This window comes from Erithacus rubecula, assembly GCF_903797595.1.
Source record: "Erithacus rubecula genome assembly, chromosome: 29".
Classification (NCBI taxonomy): Eukaryota; Metazoa; Chordata; class Aves; order Passeriformes; family Muscicapidae; genus Erithacus; species Erithacus rubecula.
This window is the reverse complement of record NC_136681.1, coordinates 1,845,757-1,863,221: the sequence shown is the minus strand read 5'-3', so window position 1 is coordinate 1,863,221 and position 17,465 is coordinate 1,845,757. Positions and strand designations below refer to the sequence as shown.

Sequence of the window (17,465 nt, the reverse complement as noted above, 5' to 3'; positions counted from 1 at the left end):
TCCATGAAATGATGATTTATGATTCATTGAGATTAACCCAGCCTCAGATCATAAGGAAAAAGTTGATTTTCTCATCTGGTAAATTATTTTTACTCCTCTTGCTGTCTCTTTTGGCTGCTCTGCCCACACTGGTCCGAGGCAGCTGAAAGTGCCCGGATCTGAAATGTTCCTTTGGGTGAAACGAGGCTCTCCCTTCACAGAAACACCCCTGGAATTACATTCCTTATGGAACTCCTCTCCTGTCTGCCATATTCACACTTTGTGTTAACAGTTGCTCGGATTTTGGTCTGCTGCTCAAAGCCACACTCTAAAAATTCCCCCCCTCGTCATCTCCTGGGGCAGATGGAGCAGAAGGCAGAGGGGAAGAGCTGCAGGGAAGTCTCTCCTTCCCTCTCTGGCATTTCTCTTTTAAAGAAGAGGAGGTGGAAATACAAATATGGGCTAAATGCAGCCTGTTAGTCTGGGAAAGCTCTGGGATCACTGTGGTGGGCACAGCATCCTCCAGGTAACCACAGCAACCAGGGGGGGTCGAGTTCTTCAAAGGGAGGATTCAGAAAATTCCACTTTTTGTCAAAAGTGGGGAATTTATAAATACCTGCCTGGAATGTGCTTCCCAGAACTGGTCCTTGTAGTGGTTTTAGTGGTGTTCCAGTAGAAAAAAAAGAGCTGTTAAAGGTTTTACTGAGGAAATAAAAGGAAGAGCACTCATGTCTCGGATGAGAATTTGTCTGATCCGACTGCAGGATCTGTGCTCAGCCCATCCTGGTGTGCTGGGCTGCCTCATCTTCCAAGAATTTCCAAGAGAAAAGGCATCAAAAGGATTAAATAAAACCCTGAAAGTGGCTTTAGTGCATGAAGTAAGCAGGTCTGGTGGGTGATGCTGGGGCAGTGCCTGGGTAGTTTCCTTCCCCAAGCCCAAGGAATGACATCTGGAATCCCCCTGCCCATGGAAAGAGCTGGAACTGGATGAGCTTTAAGGTCCCTTCCAACCCAAACCATTCTTTGATTTTATGATTCTTTGATTCAGAGCCAGGGCATCTTTTGGCCAGTTTCTCTGGGGCTTGGGGTGGAAAATTTGCTGTTTGGGGGTCCAGAGAGTGAGATTTGGCTACAAAAACCAAGCACTAAGACAGAGAAATCAGCCCATGGGGTTTTGGGGACACGAGGTGATGTCAGGGGAGCCGTGGGTGGGAATGAGGTGTCCTGGTGTGGGGGGACTGGGGGGCACTAAGGGACATTTACTGGGGGCTCCAGGTGGGATGGAGTTGGTCCTGCCCTGGTTGATCCCTCAGGATTTCAGCTTTTCTATTTTATATTGTATTTGTAACCCTGCAATTCTTCAGTGTGTGACCCCAAACTCCACACCCAGTGGGAGCTGCTGCTCTCCCAGTTTGGGCAGACACAACAATTCCTCTCCAGGCTGGGAGTCAAGGACACCTCACTGCCCCAGGGCCAGAGAAAAAGAAATAAAAGTGAGTTGGAGCAGCAAATTTGGGGTGAATGACTTCATTACCTGGAGCTGTAATTGGGAGATTAACCCCAATATGCAAATGGACCAAACTTATAAAAATGTAAAAACCCTATGACCCATTGTCCATTTTTGGGGGTGCAGCCCTTAAATGTACCTGCAGGCCCTTCAATAAACAGAACTGCTTTTATTCCCTTAATTCTGTCTGGCTCTGTTTTTAGGAAGTCCCAAAAAGGCATCACTCTCCTGCATCCCAGTCCCAGCTGCTCTGGCTCCGTGTCCCTGGAGATGATGTTCCTAAATGCCTGTTTCCCTGACAACCAAAGCCTAACAAATGATTGGTCAATTGATAAATATTTTTAGGAATGAGCACAGTTTATAACCTGCTGCCAAATTTCCCGGGGAATGGGATATTGGAGATCTGAGCCTCAGCTTTGGCACAGACTCTCCAGCCCTGTCTAAACCCAAATTTGCTTTGTGGTGCTCCATCAAACCCAAGTGTCTGCTAATTAATCCAGGTTAAAAACCTGGATTCTCGTGTACACAGGGATGCACAGGCACGCCTGCCTCCTCTCTCCCACTTGCAGCAGCAGCCCCAAAAACCATCCCAGGGATGTCACAAAGGGCTGCTCCTGGCAAAGCTGAATTAAAGGAATGGATGCAGCTTCATTTCCCTGGCAGGGAGATGAGAGGGATGGAGCTCGTTCCTCTTTGTAGATATGGAAATTCCCCATTATACACATCTGGCATGGGCACTAATGAGAGCTCCTGAAAAAAGCTGGGCTTTGAAGAAAATTCATGGCAGAGCCCTGAATAATGGAGAAAAAAGGAGAAATCATATTCAGGCTTTTTTTTTTTTTTTTTTTTTTTTTTTTTTTTTTTTTTTTTTCCTTTCTATCCTGTCTTACTGAAATATTAAGTTAATGTCTCTAAATAGCTGAAATTTGGGATGTCTGTAAATCCTGGGTTTGGGGATTCATTTCAGTCTGGCTCTCTTTGAATTGTTTAACCCTTACATAAAAAACATCAAGTCAGCAGTAACAAAACTCATTTTTCTCTCCTTATTTCCTTACCCTGACCAATTTTGATTATTGAGCATGTAAATTACTTGGAAACAGTAATTTCCCAAGAAATTACTCCACAGAGAAATTTTCACTGTGGGAGTGGCACAAAGGGGGTGATCTTGCTCAGTGATTCACGACTGCTTGCATAAACTTGTTTTGGAGTAATCTTTACCTTTTTGTGTGTTTTTTTTTTATTTGTTGGTTTGCTTGTGAGGCTCTGATGAACTGAAGTACAGGAAAAAAACAAGGGATGAAGCAGAGTGGTGGCTCAGGATCCAAGTCCTGGTTACTTTTTATGGGATGAGAGCCAGAAAAATAAGATTTGTTGGCCCAAAATTGCAGCAGTTTTAGGATAGAGTAGAGGATTAAGGTCGTGCTTTTTATAAACTACATGGATGTCATTTTGGGGTTTTAATAGTTAGTGGTGTGTGATGATGGTTTGTGCTTTTCTTTGGTTTTTAATTGGGTACTTCTTGTTCCATCAAGTATTTGCTTCCTTTGGTTTGGATCAATGGCAAATGCAACAAAAATATTTGAATTCTCTGCACAGACAAAATTCCGCTTTTCAGTCAGCCATAATTACAATGGATTTTAATTTTAGACCATGCTTCAAGGGGTGGAGCTTGGAGTTTTACTGGAATAAGTGGAATTTCTTGTGAGAGAGACAGAAAGCAAAGCAGGAGTTTAATTCTGCTCAGAACTGTGAAGGATGAACATTGCTCTGTCTGAGGAGAGAGATCCCTCTTGAATTTCAGGACCTGAAACTGGATTTATTCATTTTTTCAATGTGTTTATTTAAATCCCTCTCTTCTGTAAATATTGTGAAAGGACATTGAGATAAGTTTAAAATAAGTATTCTCTTTACTAGAACACACAAATATTTACATGGATATGAGAATATCCTGGAGCTTGATGCACCTTCCTAGAGCTGTGGCTCTCCCCAGTACTTGTGAGCTCAACCTGGAAATTTTCCGAGCTTCTGACTGTCCCTGGCTCATCTCTGTGTCCACTCTGTCCTTTTCTTTTGGCTCATTCCCAAATATTTCACCTCACAAGGGTGATGGAATTCCTGCCTGTCACTGTCACCTCATGGTGGTCTCACACTGCGTCGATATTCCAAGATCAGCAATTATTGTTTCCTTATTGCCAATTAAATTTAAGGGATTAGCTTGGCCATCAGGGTGAATTTCTTCATGGGAAGAGTTGGGAGAGGGAGGTTTGGAGTCTCCATCTCTGGAAGTGTCCAAGGAACACCTGGATGTGGCACTCAGTGCTCTGGACTGGTTGTTTAATTTCCAATTCCCAGCTAAATTTAAGATTTTGACTTCTAAAATCCCGAATGCCTCGAAATTTGCCTGTGAGATTCCCTGTGAGCAGGAATGGAGAGGAACTAGAGCCTGAGCCCTCCTGGCTGTACAAAGGAGGGAGTTGCTGGACAGACACATTTTCCCAGGGGCACAATTATTTTTGGAATCCTCTCTGCTCCCATCCAAGGCTGGCAGAGCTCGTTGGGAAATAAGCTGGAAAATGAATTAATTTTGCTTGTGGAGAAGGAGGAGCAGGAAAAAGGCTGGGTGCACCTGTTGCTCCAAGTGGCTCATTCTGGATAATGATTTCCTGGCTGTGCTGGAGCAGAGAATCCTCAGGGATTCTGTGAGTGACCCTGAGATGACCCTTCCAGCCCCAAAGGTTTGGGAGTGGTGGAGTTCCTCGCTGCCCTTTTGGGATACTGGTGACAGCCAGGGAAAGAAGCAGTTTGGAATTTCTCAGGCTTTCAGCTCTGGGTTTATCCCAGTGCTGTCACGTCAGCAATCACTCAAGGTGATCTCGATTCATCTGAGCAGCAGATCTCAGTGGAACCTCCAATTGTTACTGTCTGGCTAGGAGAGCAGTGAAAAGGATGCAGCAACAATTCTTCCTTCATGCAGAAGAGAAGCAAAAAGGCCATTTATTAAAGAAACAACTCATATAGAGTAGATCGTGCAACAAACTTATATAGAGTAGATCGTGGAATTGAGGATAGGAGTGATTTCATTCAAGGAAAGTGACACCCCTGATAAACTTGCTTTCAGGATAAACAGCACGTAGCTCACACGTCCAGCAGGTGCTTAATCATTGTTATAATTCTTTCTTTTATGTTTTCCCTGAGCAGCCTGAGAAAATCCAAGCTGCTTTCACCAGTATCCCACATGCCCTGCCTGCTCCCTTATTTTGGGAGTCTGATGATGCAGAAACTGCTTTTTGTGTTTGCTCAGCACTTTGGGGTTACACTTGTTTTTGTGTTTGGCTGATCCACCCTTGGGTTTGGTAACCTGGCAGATCTTTCCCAGCATTAATGATTTTATGGGTAGTTTTGCCTGTACATTTGAAGCAGGGATTTCCGTGGATTGATGTCTCCAGCAATCCCAACAACAGGTTAAGCTGACACCAAGGCTGTACCTGGATCCCTGCTGTCTCCCCTCAGGCTGCAGCTCAGATTTCACTTTTCCAGTGCTCCTGTTGCTCCTGGAGGAGGTTGTTTACCTCCGTCACCCACCTCTCTCCCTCCTTTCATGTCAGCATTCTGAACAGGAGCTCCTTTCCCTTTGAAAGCTTTACCTGGGTGTGTGTCCTGGGGATGGAGGAGCCAGGGGTGAATCAAAATCAGGCACCCAAGAAGTTTTGCTGTTGGCTTAAAGGGAACCAGGATTCCATTTGAAGTGAGCAGAGCAACAGTAATAGTCCAGCAGGGAATTCTGTGAAGGGAACTTATGTGGAAAGGAATTGATTTTCTGCCTGTCCTCGACTCAGAGAGAATTCTTGCAGGTTTTGAAGCAACAGCCAATACCTGTGGGGGGAGTTCAGCTGTATTTACCTCTTTTAGATGAAGAGACACAAAAGTTTCTTTTATTTCCCTGAAATCTGCTCTGAAAGTGGCACTGGAGCCGTGGCTGGGGATATAAATCATCATTTGCATGGAGAGTCCTGCAGTGCCAACACCAAAACTCTGGAGCTGCTCTGATGATAAACGAGGCACATCTGGGGAGCTGGAGGAGCAAGGTAACATGTTTACCTCCCAAAATGTGTCCTGGATGCAATTCCTCATTGCTGACTGGAGCAATTGGCCAGAGCATCATTTCTGCATGCTCCCGTGCCTGCTGGAGCTCACATTCCATTGATTTCATTGCAGATTCTGTTTTATTCCATCGTTCTGTTATCAGGCAAACATCACTAAAAAGATGAACGTTTACAAACTCAGAGCACAAACCAGCACAAAAGCATCTGTCTTAAGTGGGAGAGAGTTGAATAATGTGCGTGACAACAACAAAAGAGATTTGTCCTGCTGGGAGCTGGGCTGACTCTCATTTGCTGTGTGGGAAATTATGGCAGATATTGTATTAACATCGCAGGGCTCTGCCTCTGATCAAATCACAGAAAGCAAAAATAACCCTGGAGTTGTTACCAGCAGCAGAACTCAGGAGACTTGAGCACACAGAGCAGGACAGGGGGAATGGCTTTAATCAGAAAGAGAGAGATGGAATATTGGGAAGGAATTCTCCTCTGGGGGGTGGTAGGATGGGATTCCCAGAGAAGCTGTGGCTGCTTCATCCCTGGAAGTGTCCAAGGATAGGCTGGACAGGGCTTGGAGCAACCTGGGACAATGGAAAGTGTCCAAGGGTTGGAACTGCTGCTTTCCAACCCAACCCATTCCATGATTCTGGGGTTTGCAGGTGACACCAAGCTGGGAGTGAGTGTGGATCTGTTGGGCTTTGGGGGGCTCTGCAGAGGGACCTGGGCAGGTGAATCCATGGGCAGAGTCCAGCAATGGGAGGGTCTGAAAGTCCAAGTGCCCAATCCTGCATTTTGGCCACAGTAACCCCTGCAATGCTCCAGGCTGGGGATGGTGTGGCTGGACAGTGCCCAGGCAGGAAGGGACCTGATGGACAGCAGGGTGGACATGAGCCAGGAGTGTGTCCTGGTGGCCAAAGCCAATGGCCCCTGGCCTGGATCAGGGATGTTGTGACCAGCAGGAGCAGGGAGCTCATTCTTGCCCTGTACCTGGCACAGGTGAGGTCACACCTCGAGTGCTGTGCCCAGTTCTGTCCCCTCAGTTTGGGAAGGACATTGAGATGCTTGAGCAGAGGAGAAGCAAGGCTGGTGAGGGGCTTGGAACACAAACCCTGTGAGTAGCAGCTGAGGCAGCTGGGGGTGTTGATCCTGGAGAAAAGGAGACTCAGGGACTCCTCATTCATTCTACAACTCCCTAAAACGTGGTTTAGCCAGGCCAGGGTCAGTCTTCTCTCCCAGGTGACAGTGACAAGAGGACACAGCCTTAAACCACACCAGGGGAAGTTTAGATTGGATATCAGGAAAAAATTCTTCCCTGAAAGAGTGATGGGGCACTGAATCCTCTGCCCAGGGAGGTTCCAGTCACCATCCCTGGAGGCTTTAACAAAGCCTGGACCTGGCACTCAGTGCATGGTTTAGCTGTTGAGGAGGTCTTAGGTCATAGACTGGACTTGATGATCTCAAAGGGCTTTTCCAGCCTGGTTCAACCTGTGATTCTCTGATTTTGGAAGTTATTTGAATAGAAATTGGGGGAACTGTTCCTGTAATGTGGGAGCAGCTGCTCTGGCAGGAGGGAGATGAGGGGTTCCCCTGCACAGCCACTCATTATTTATGTTCCAGTGCTTGTCATTAACACTCGCTCTTGACTCGGGTTTCTCTTTAATCCAGACCAAAAACCCGAGTTCAAAACCTGCTCTGAGGGAATTTATTTAGACTTAAAAAGAATGTGAAGCTACACAACAACCTTTTTATCAGTAACTTCACACTTTTCCCTTCTCCCATCTTTTCCTGCTGCTCCTTGACCAGAATTTGTGGTTCCTCCCACAGCTCTGGGTTCAAGCCTTGAGCCCAGTCCCTGTCATTGCTCTGTCACTAAAGGCCACCCTGAAGCCACCCAAACCCACCTGCAAGAGGACACATTCCTTGTTCTCCTTGGCTCTGTGTGCAGTCCCTCACACAGGACAAGAAGAGGTGTGAAATTCGTGTTCTGTCAGGAAGATAATGATGAACATCCTGTTTTTCCCAGCTCTGAACCAGAGCTCCAAGGCTGAGGGCAATGAATAACATGAATAAAATAAATAAATAAAGAAGATATTATCTGAGCTTCTCTGTGGCAGCAGGGACTGCAGCCAGAGCTGCATCTCAGTCGAGGGCAGAGGCCAAAATCCTCGAGAATTTGGGGAGAGAGGCTGCAGGATTTGGGCCTCAGATATTTTAATTGTCTCAGTTGCTTAATTAAAGAAATCTGGAGCACAGGTTTGGTAGGTGGGGGGTAGCTTAGAGGGATTAAATCCCTTTCTGTCCTTTGTGGTCCCATTTCTTTTCCATCTCAGGGTTCTGTGTGTGCTGGTTTTTGACATCAGTTTGGTTCTAAACTTGAATCAAATTATCTTATATTAATTAGATCAGCCACCTTTAAAAAACAAACAAGCCAAGGGAAAAAAAAGAACCCAAAGCACCCCAAACCTACAGGAGAATTCAGAGATGTCCCAGAAACTGAAACAGAGCCACTTGTGGCCAACTTTAATTCAAACTTCCCAATCCTTGGTGACCCCAAAAACCTGCACAGGGATTAAAACAGACAAATCACCCCATAATGGCCCCCACAAAAATATAACCTATTATAAATATATGATTTATTATAGATGCAATTGATTATAATTAATTGTAGACACAATTGACACAGTTGTTATTTTATGTTATAATTTATCAACATTACAAGACTCCCAGCTGGTGGACAGCACAGAAGTCTTTGCCAGCAGGAAGGTGGAGTGGAATTCCACGAGGGAAGAGGCAGAAGGTGTTGGGAAGATGGTTTTGTGCCAGTGCAGGCTCTGGATTTAGTTCTTTCTCCCAACCTGGGGGAGGAGAGCTGTTAAAAGAAAATGAATTGTAAATTCCTGCACTTAGAATTCCTTTTGTCTTTAAGAAACAGGAGCAGGAAAAACCCAGAAAGGCTCCTCTGTAAATCTGAGCTAATTTGAAGCTGCATCCCAGGAGCTGCAGATGTGCAGCTCCAGCCTGGGGATGGCACTGGGAACATCATCATCATCATCATCATTCCTGCCAGAGTGCTCTGGTGGTGATGGGGAAAAGAAACCCTCAGCCAGGTTTGGGAGAAATCTGTCAGCACCATCCCTCCAGCACCACGGGCTGAGCTTCCCATATGTTCTGACCCAGGCAGGCTCTGGAAATGGAAGAGGCTTTTGAGAGAGGATTTATCACAGTTAATTGGGAATATCCAAGCTTGCAAAACACTGGAAATTTTGGGGTGTTACTCCTCAATCTTCTTTAAGCCCAATATAATTTGGTTTTTTACACCAAACTGCCTCTTTTGTGTCACTGAGTATTCAGGAGGAGGCATTGCTGCCCTAGAAGTGATTTATTTAATACCATTTAACAGATTGCAAAGGAATTTTTTTTTTTCCATGGAGTCTTGAGGTCCTTTTGAAGCCTGAAGTGAATTAAATCACTCAGAATTACCTTTCCCTCTTCACCCCCAGAGAAACCCATCTGAGCAGGTTTCTATTCTGGCTTCTGCCTCCCAGGAAGAAAAAAATCTGATGTTGGGGAAGATCTGCAGAACGGGTGTCCCACAGTGCCAGCATCAAAGGAATTTTCCACATGGATCAAAGCACGAGGAAGTCTTGGCCACACAGTGCAGATTTTAGGCTTTCAGCCCTCCTTAATTAATGATGGAGATAAAAGATGGGGTGGGAGATGCAGTTAAGCAAGAGGAAGTTAATTAGTCAGAGAAATCAGGGGGAGTCCTGAGTGGGAAGGGACCCACAGGGATCATCAAGGTCAAGTCCTGGCTCCAATTAAACCAAAGGCTCTGAAAAAAAGGTGTTGCCACAGCTGGAATTCTGGTTTAGGAAGCAGTTGAGAAAGAAGTTGGGGGGAAATTTGGAATTCTGCTGGCATTCAGAATGAAATGTGGTGATTCAGGGAATGTCTTCCAGCACCTGGAGATACCCAGTGGGAGAGGAAAATCTGTGTACTTTGGGACTGATAATGCCCTGTGGGTGTCTGACCTTCTTCAAAAGGCCTAAAAATGTTAAAATTCATTGAAAAATTTGCTGAGCTCCCTGAGCTGGCAGCTTGCAGTGCTGCTGTTCTCCCCAAGGTGTTGGGAAGCAGTGGTAGGGAATTCTGGGCTCATCCCCAGCCCTGCAAGTCACGAGTTGCCATTTTCCAATTTTCCAGCTGACCCAAGGGATTGGGCAGGGGACAGAAGGAGCACTGAGGTGTCACTGCCACCCACAAACCTCTTACACAGAGAATCTGGGGCTGTTTAAAATCAGCCTTTTCCTGTTCAGTGCCAGGGTTTGGTTTGGTTGGGTTGGATTTGGTTTGGTTGGTTGGTTTGGTTTGGTTTGGCTTGGTTTGGATTGGTTTGGTTGGTTTGGTTTGGTTGGTTTGGTTTGGTTGGGTTTGGTTTGGTTGGGTTTGGTTTGGTTTGGTTTGGTTTGGATTGGATTGGATTGGATTGGATTGGATTGGATTGGTTTAGTTTGGTTTGGTTGGTTTGGTTTGGTTTGGTTGGTTTGGTTTGGTTTGGTTGGTTTGGTTTAGTTTGGTTTGGTTTGGCTTGGTTTGGTTTGGATTGGTTTGGTTTGTTTGGTTTGGTTGTTTTGGTTTGGTTTGGTTTGGTTTGGTTTAGTTTGGTTTGGTTGGTTTGGTTTGGTTGGTTTGGTTTAGTTTGGTTTGGTTGGTTTGGTTTGGATTGGTTTGGTTGGTTTGGTTTGGTTGTTTTGGTTTGGTTTGGTTTGGTTTGGTTTGGTTTGGCTGGTTTGGTTGCTTTGCTTTGCTTTGCTTTGCTTTGCTTTGGTTTCTAACCCTGCCCCTGATGCTCATTCCTCAGGGTTGAAAGCAGCCCTGATTTTCCCAGACACTGACTCTTATCCCTACCACACCTGCCCCATCTCAGGAGCTGCCAGCGCCTCCTTGGAGCTGTCAAGGATCTCTTGAGCACAAATCCTGAGAGCAAATGGCTGGGGAGTGGAGCCAGGCCTTGTTTTGTTTAGGTAAAACCTCCTGCATTTATGATTTTTAGACATACATTAAATGATAGGGCCTTTAAAAGTAGGGGGTTAAATTACAGCTTTAGAAGTGCTGAGTGTGTTTTCCAGAGCAACAGAATTCCTGGACAGAAATCATTAATTTCTGATAAAAGCCCTTAGCCACCTGTTGCACTGGAATTACAAAATCCTTCACCAGGGATCCAAGTTCCTGGCTCCTTGCCCCATGTTTGTGGCACTAATCCCATCCTCCAGGGCCTTTGCTGAATGACTGCAGTGACTGAGGAAAATCCTTTCCTTTCCTTTCCTTTCCTTTCCTTTCCTTTCCTTTCCTTTCCTTTCCTTTCCTTTCCTTTCCTTTCCTTTCCTTTCCTTTCCTTTCCTTTCCTTTCCTTTCCTTTCCTTTCCTTTCCTTTCCTTTCCTTTCCTTTCCTTTCCTTTCCTTTCCTTTCCTTTCCTTTCCTTTCCTTTCCTTTCCTTTCCTTTCCTTTCCTTTCCTTTCCTTTCCTTTCCTTTCCTTTCCTTTCCTTTCCTTTCCTTTCCTTTCCTTTCCTTTCCTTTCCTTTCCTTTCCTTTCCCCTTCCTCTTTCCCTTTTCCTTTTCCCTTTTTTCCCTTTACCTTCCCATTTTTTCCCTTCCCTTTTTCCCCTCTCCTCCTCAGTATTTCCAGCCAGCAGGACCACAATGGAATGTAGAAATTTAGGAAGCAATTCCCATCTCGTGCCTGGGCTCAGGGTGGAGCCAGTTGCTGGAATCCAAGTTGAACAGGGATATTTCCTGGTGGATCAGGTGCCAGGGATGCTCCATCCTCCTCTATGGGGCAAGGCTGGGGGTTTCCCTGCTCCTCAAAAATCCCCAGCTCTCCCAAGGATCTTGGATATCTCCTGCCCTTTCTAAAATTTTTCTCTTGTGCTTCAGAACTTGGGTTTGCTCCAGGAGTGTTCCCTGGGACTTTGGAGGGGTGGAAATGCTGTGGGGTTTTCTGACATGGATTTCTCTTGGGTTTTTGGTACAAGGGATGAAATTTTGTCACCTCAGGTCTCACGTTGCTGGGAAGAGCATCCCCACTGCCAGCATGGGATTCAGGATTTACTTAAGTCAGGTTTATCAACCTCACAATTAAACAAATCTGAGTGTCCCAGCATTTGTGCATCATGGATCCGGAAGCATTTTCCTTGCCCAGGAAGGTGTCCCAAGGCAGGAGGTGGAATGAGAGGATCTCACACCCAACCCATCCATGATTCCATGAAATTCCTGTGCACAGACAGGGCTCCTGTGCCTTTGGGGTAAGAGCCCCTGATTCCAGTGATGGTCCTGTCCACATTTCTGGAGTCAGGGCAACATCACAGCTCATGGAATCATCATCAGATCCCAGTTTGGGTTGGGAAGGAAGGTCTTGAAATCCCATCAGTGCCACCCCTGGACGGGCAGGGACACTTCCCACTGTCTCAGGGCTCCAGCCTGGCCTTGGGCACTGCCAGGGATCCAGGGGCAGCCACAGCAAATCTGGGAATCCCATCCCAGCCCCTCACACCCTCATTCCATCCCAAATCCCATTAAAATCTCCACTTTCCCAGTTTGAAGCCATTCCCTGTGTGCTGTCCCTCCATCCTTGTCCCAGTCCCTCCCCAGCTCTCCTGGATCCCTGCAAGGGGCTCTGAGCTCTCCTGGATCCTTCTCCTCTCCAACCCAAACTTTGGAGCACACCCTGGGTTGTGGGACACCCAAACCCACCCCAGGATTGCTCTGCAGTCCTGTCTGGAGCTGGGAAATCAGGACAGGGAGTGCAGAAGGCAGAGCTGGAATTTCCTGACGGAGGAAAAGCCACCCCATCTGTTGGGTTTGATTTAATTTTGGGTTTCATAACTGCTCGTGGCTCCAGTGAACAGCAGAGCTGAGCAGAGGGAGCAGGGAGCAGGAGAGGAGGCAGAGTGGCTCCATGGAGCTGGAATTTGCACAAGGAGGAAAAGCAGAATGGAATTTGCATCATGCCAGCCCAGGGATGGGGAGGAACCCCGAGCTAGGGGGGTCCTGCTGCCCCAAAATCTGCTGGGATCCTGTTCCCAGCAGGAGGTGAAACTGGAAATGTCCCAAAGATGGGTTTGTTTTTACTATTTGTGTGCCCTCCTGAGGAGGGAGGGAGGGAACAGCAGCTCTGAAGGAGAGCAACTCTCAAATGATAAAAATGTTTGGGACTTTTCCATCTCTTACAGATGAGAAGCTGGTCACTGAGCAGAAATGTGGGAGAGGCTCCATCCATGGGGTTTTTTTTTAGGAAAAGGCATTTTCCAGCTGGTTTATTGCAGGTTCATGCCTTGACCACACCCAGTGGTGGCTCAGTTCAGGTCCCTTGGCTGGAGGTGGCCCAGGTGTGACCCAGGTGTGACCTGGGTGTGTCCTGGGTTTGACCCAGGTGTGGCCCAGGTATAACCCAGGTCTGGCTCAGGTGTGTTGCAGGTGTGTCCCGGGTGTGGCCCAGGTGTAACCAGGTGTGAGCCGGGTGTGTGCTGAGTGTGACCTGGGTGTGGCCCAGGTGTGGCCCAGGTGTGTCACAGGTGTGACCCAGGTGTAATTTGGGTGTGTCCCAGGTGTAATTTGGGTGTGACCCAAGTGTGACCCAGGTGTAACCCAGGAGTGACCCAGGTGTAATTTGGGTGTGTCCCAGGTGTAATTTGGGTGTGTCCCAGGTGTGACCCAGGTGTGTCCTGGGTGTGTCCCAGGTGTGCCCCAGGTGTGGCTGCCCCAGCCTCCCACACCAGGCTGGCTCCAGAGCCAGAATCAGGGGTGGAAAACTCCAGAATTTTAGGTGGAAGAGGAATTGGATGGCGCACAGAGTGTTGGTGAAATGCTGATTTTTAGGAAAAAGCAAACCCCCACTTAGCTGAGTTTTCAGCTCACCCAGAAATCAAAACAAAGGACAAAAAAAAAATCCCATTTTTTAATTTGCATTAAATAATACAATATTTTTTCACTTGAAATAATGTTTATTTATTAAAAAAAAAAGAGTTCAGCGTTTGCAGCCTAAAGAGCTTATACCTCATGAAATTTTGAATATTTTCAATGTTGGAACAGAGAATAATTATGAAAAATAAAATCCTGTGAAGGAAAAAAAAAACCATAATGCTGCAGAGAATTTGACTCAGAATTAATAATTTAGGATCAGTTTTGTATCTAGCCTGGTTTCTTCCTGGTATCCCTGGAATACTCATTTTGTGGGATGAGGGGTTGGATTTGTTCCCTGGTTGTATTATTTGGGAATATTCAAGACAAGATTGAAAAATCAGAGATTATTTTGGTACATTCTGATGATGATTTTAAAGATGTTGAGGGGGAAGCATCCCAATTTATCTGAAAATCCCAAATTATCTGAAAATTCCAATTCATCTGAAAATCCCAATATATGTGAAAATCCCAGTTCATCTGAACATTCCAATTTAGCTGAATATCCCAATTCATATGAGCATCCCAAATTGTCTGAACATCTCAATTAATCTGAAAATCCCAAATCATCTGAACATCCCAATTTATCAGAACATCCCTTAGGGAATGATGGCATCAATTAACTCAAATTAACAGGTGAATTTTCCACTTCCCAAGGCTGTGAGAGCAACAGGGTCAAACAAACAGGATCAAACAAATTCAGTCCTTTTTCATTCTTTTCTCTGCTCCTGCACTGTATTTAAAAAAAAAAAAAAAACACAAAAAAAACCCAACAACAACAACAACAAAAAAACCCCAACAACAAAAAAAACCCAACAAATAAAAACCCCCACAAAAACAAAACAAAAAAAAAACAAAACCAACCAAACAAAAAAACCAAAATTGAATGAACTTTGAAGGTTTTAAGGGATCTGAGGTGGTTCCAGCCTGGACCTCAGAGCCTGCACTGCTCCACCCAGGGATCAGGATCCTGCAATGGGATGGGTGGGAAGGGATGTTAAATCCCATCCATGGGCATGGATGCTTTCCACTGTCCCAGGTGCTCCAAGCCCCATCCAGCCTGGCCTTGGGCACTCCCAGGGATCCACAGCTGCTCTAGGAATTCCATCCTAGCCCCTCTCCCAGTATCTCTTCCCAAAATCCCACCCAAACCTGCCCATGGAATCCTGGAATGGATCCAGTCCCACCATGGGTCCCACATTTCCCACTGTCCCAGGTGCTCCAGTCTGGCCTTGGGCACTCACAGGGATCCCAGCAGCTCTGGGAATTCCATTCCAATTAGTGGTGATTGTGTGTCTTGGTTTGGAGGACAGGTGTCTGCTAAGAAAGGCAGGAGCCTCTCTTAAAATAGAAAATGTAAACACCCTCCCTCCAAATTATTATTATAATTTTGAAATTAAGGGGCTCTCAGGGAAAGATATGGCAATAGGAATAACAGTTCTTTACTAGGAAAATTAAAATAGAAATACAGTATTACACAGAACAATCCCAAACCCTGCCAGAGTCAGAATCCAAGCTGACACAGTCAGTCAGTCAGGGTGGTGGCACAGTCCCATTCCATGGTGCTGCATCCTCCTGCATTGGCAGATGTGGCTCAGCTGGAGCAGTGCTCCTGGAGAAGGTGCAGTTTCCTCTGAAGCTCCAGGGATGATGTGGAAGGGTCTGGTTTTCCTCTGGAATCCAGTGGGAAAGGCTGCTCTGCTGTTCCAAATCTCAGTTTTTATCTGGGTAGGAAATGTTTGGCTCCTCCCCCTGGGTGGAGCATCTCCCAGTGGGATGATGGAATTTTATCAGTCATGCACTGGGACTCACTGGCCATGAACAGGAGATATCTCCTGGAGGGAGGATGGGCTGTGGAAAGATAAAGATGATTGCCCAGCTGGTTTAAAGATGGCCCATTAACAGATAATGTGTGCCAGGAGATCAGGGTCACTGCCACACCCAGTTTTTAACAATGGCCCATTAACAGGAGATATCTCCCACAGGGATAGGAATCGCTGCCACACCCAGTTTTTAACAATGGCCCATTAACAGGTGATACCTCCTGGATGAAGGGTGGGTCATGGGAAAGATAAAGATGATTGCCCAGCTGGTTTGAAGATGGCCCATTAGCAGGAGATGGTGACAGAATCCAGACTTTTGGTCACATCCTGCATTGCAGCCCAAGACACTGTGGTGGTGCTGGGGTGGTGGATGTGATGATCCCAGAGGGATTTTCCAACTTCTGTTCCATCATCATGTGCTGGGATTGCTGCTCCTCAGTGAACCCGGAGGCAGCTGCAGCTGGGATTTCATCGGGTCCCAACCTGGCACCTCAATTTTTAGATTATTTTGTTCCCAGTCCTGCTGTGAACCTGTGAACACCCCAGCACTGCAGTCCCCAGCTCCACAGGCTGCCAAAGCTGTCACACAGCTCACAACTGCTGCCTCTGCAGATTCCAAACATTTAATGGAAATAATTATTGCTGCTGGTGAGGCCTGGAGCACTTTGTAGGGAAGGGCTTGATAATTTTCTTTCTGTACGAAGCAGAGTCCAAGACCCAGACAGGAAATGGCCCAAATTCAATCACTGTCCACTTACAACCAGAAACACCCCCCAGAATTTTTAAAGAGTTGGCTTGAGCTCCTTGCACTTAAGGAAATGACTGGATCTGTCTGGGACAAACCCTGACCAGTTTCCTGAATGGCCAATTTCATTATCCAGCAAAGTGCTTAATTTTATATTGTGGGGTTTGGCTGTTCAGGTCAATTCTGTCCTTGGGATAAGGTGTGAAGAGAAAGCATGGAAACAAATAAAATAATGATAATAATAATAATAATAATAATAATAATAATAATAATAATAATAATAATAATAATAATAACAACAACAGGAATCTGGGTTTGCTGTGTTTATATCATGGCTGGGTTTGTCCCTTTGCACATTTGTACATCTGTAACATCAAAAATTCTTCAAGAGCATCAGCAGCAACGTGCGTGGTGTGGAAGGAGAATTACCAACTTCACCCCAAAGAATTGGGGAAAATTGCTGTATTTTGAAATTTTTGGTTTTTGTATTTTGTATTGGAAAATTTCTTGTGGATTCTCAGAAGGTCAGGGAGGAGATACGAGTGGTCCAACACTGGTTGGGAATGTTGACTCCCTTTTTAACAACACCTGTACTTTGGATTCACACCTGCACTGCTCCACAGTTCCTGTGCTCCTCTCTGTGTTCAGAGCTCATTTTCTCAGCTCTGATCCCAAACCTTAAAGTCACAATCCAAAATCTCAAGCCAGTCCTCTCCTGGATATTTTTTGGGCAAGAGTTCACTGCAGGGAATGCCAGGAAGTTTATGTCACACTAAATATCACTGCCAGAAGAGGAACCCACACATCCCTGGGAAATTACAGATTTTTATCAATCACTCAGCTGGGGATGGAAAGCCTGGAGTTCCTCCTGATGGCTGTGTCTGGAGTTCTTCAAAATGTGCAACTGGGGTGCACAGAATGAAGTGGTGCAGGAAGGAAACACAGAATTCCAGAGTGATTTGGGTTGGAGGGATCTTAAATCCCATCCAGTCCCACCACATCCCACTGGAGAAACCTTCCAGTGCACTCCAGAGATGTTGATTTTATCCATTAAATAAATGTTTGCAGGGCTCTGAGTCAGGACTCCTCGATGGATGTGGGATAACACAACAATAACTTGTACTCACCGTGACACTGGCAACAAAAATAAACTAAAACACCTGAGCAAAGCCAAGTTTGGAGCTCCAAAGGAATAACTGGTTTTGGGTTCTCAAAAATAACATCCCAACATACTCTGAGGGCAAGCACTGAGCTGCTCACTTATTATAGAGCATTAGTCACTCCGGCACACCTCCAACCTCGCTTTTTGTTCTTTTCATTTCTTCTGCACAGGCTTATTTTTAGAGGGCTGCACTC

At 45.9% G+C, this 17,465-nt stretch overlaps 1 protein-coding gene across 2 annotated transcripts in view; it reads left to right on the top strand.

Moving 5' to 3' along the window:
- Window positions 1–17,465, top strand: part of LRRTM4 (leucine rich repeat transmembrane neuronal 4) — a 188,281-nt gene that overhangs the window by 28,519 nt on the left and 142,297 nt on the right. The window lies entirely within an intron of this gene.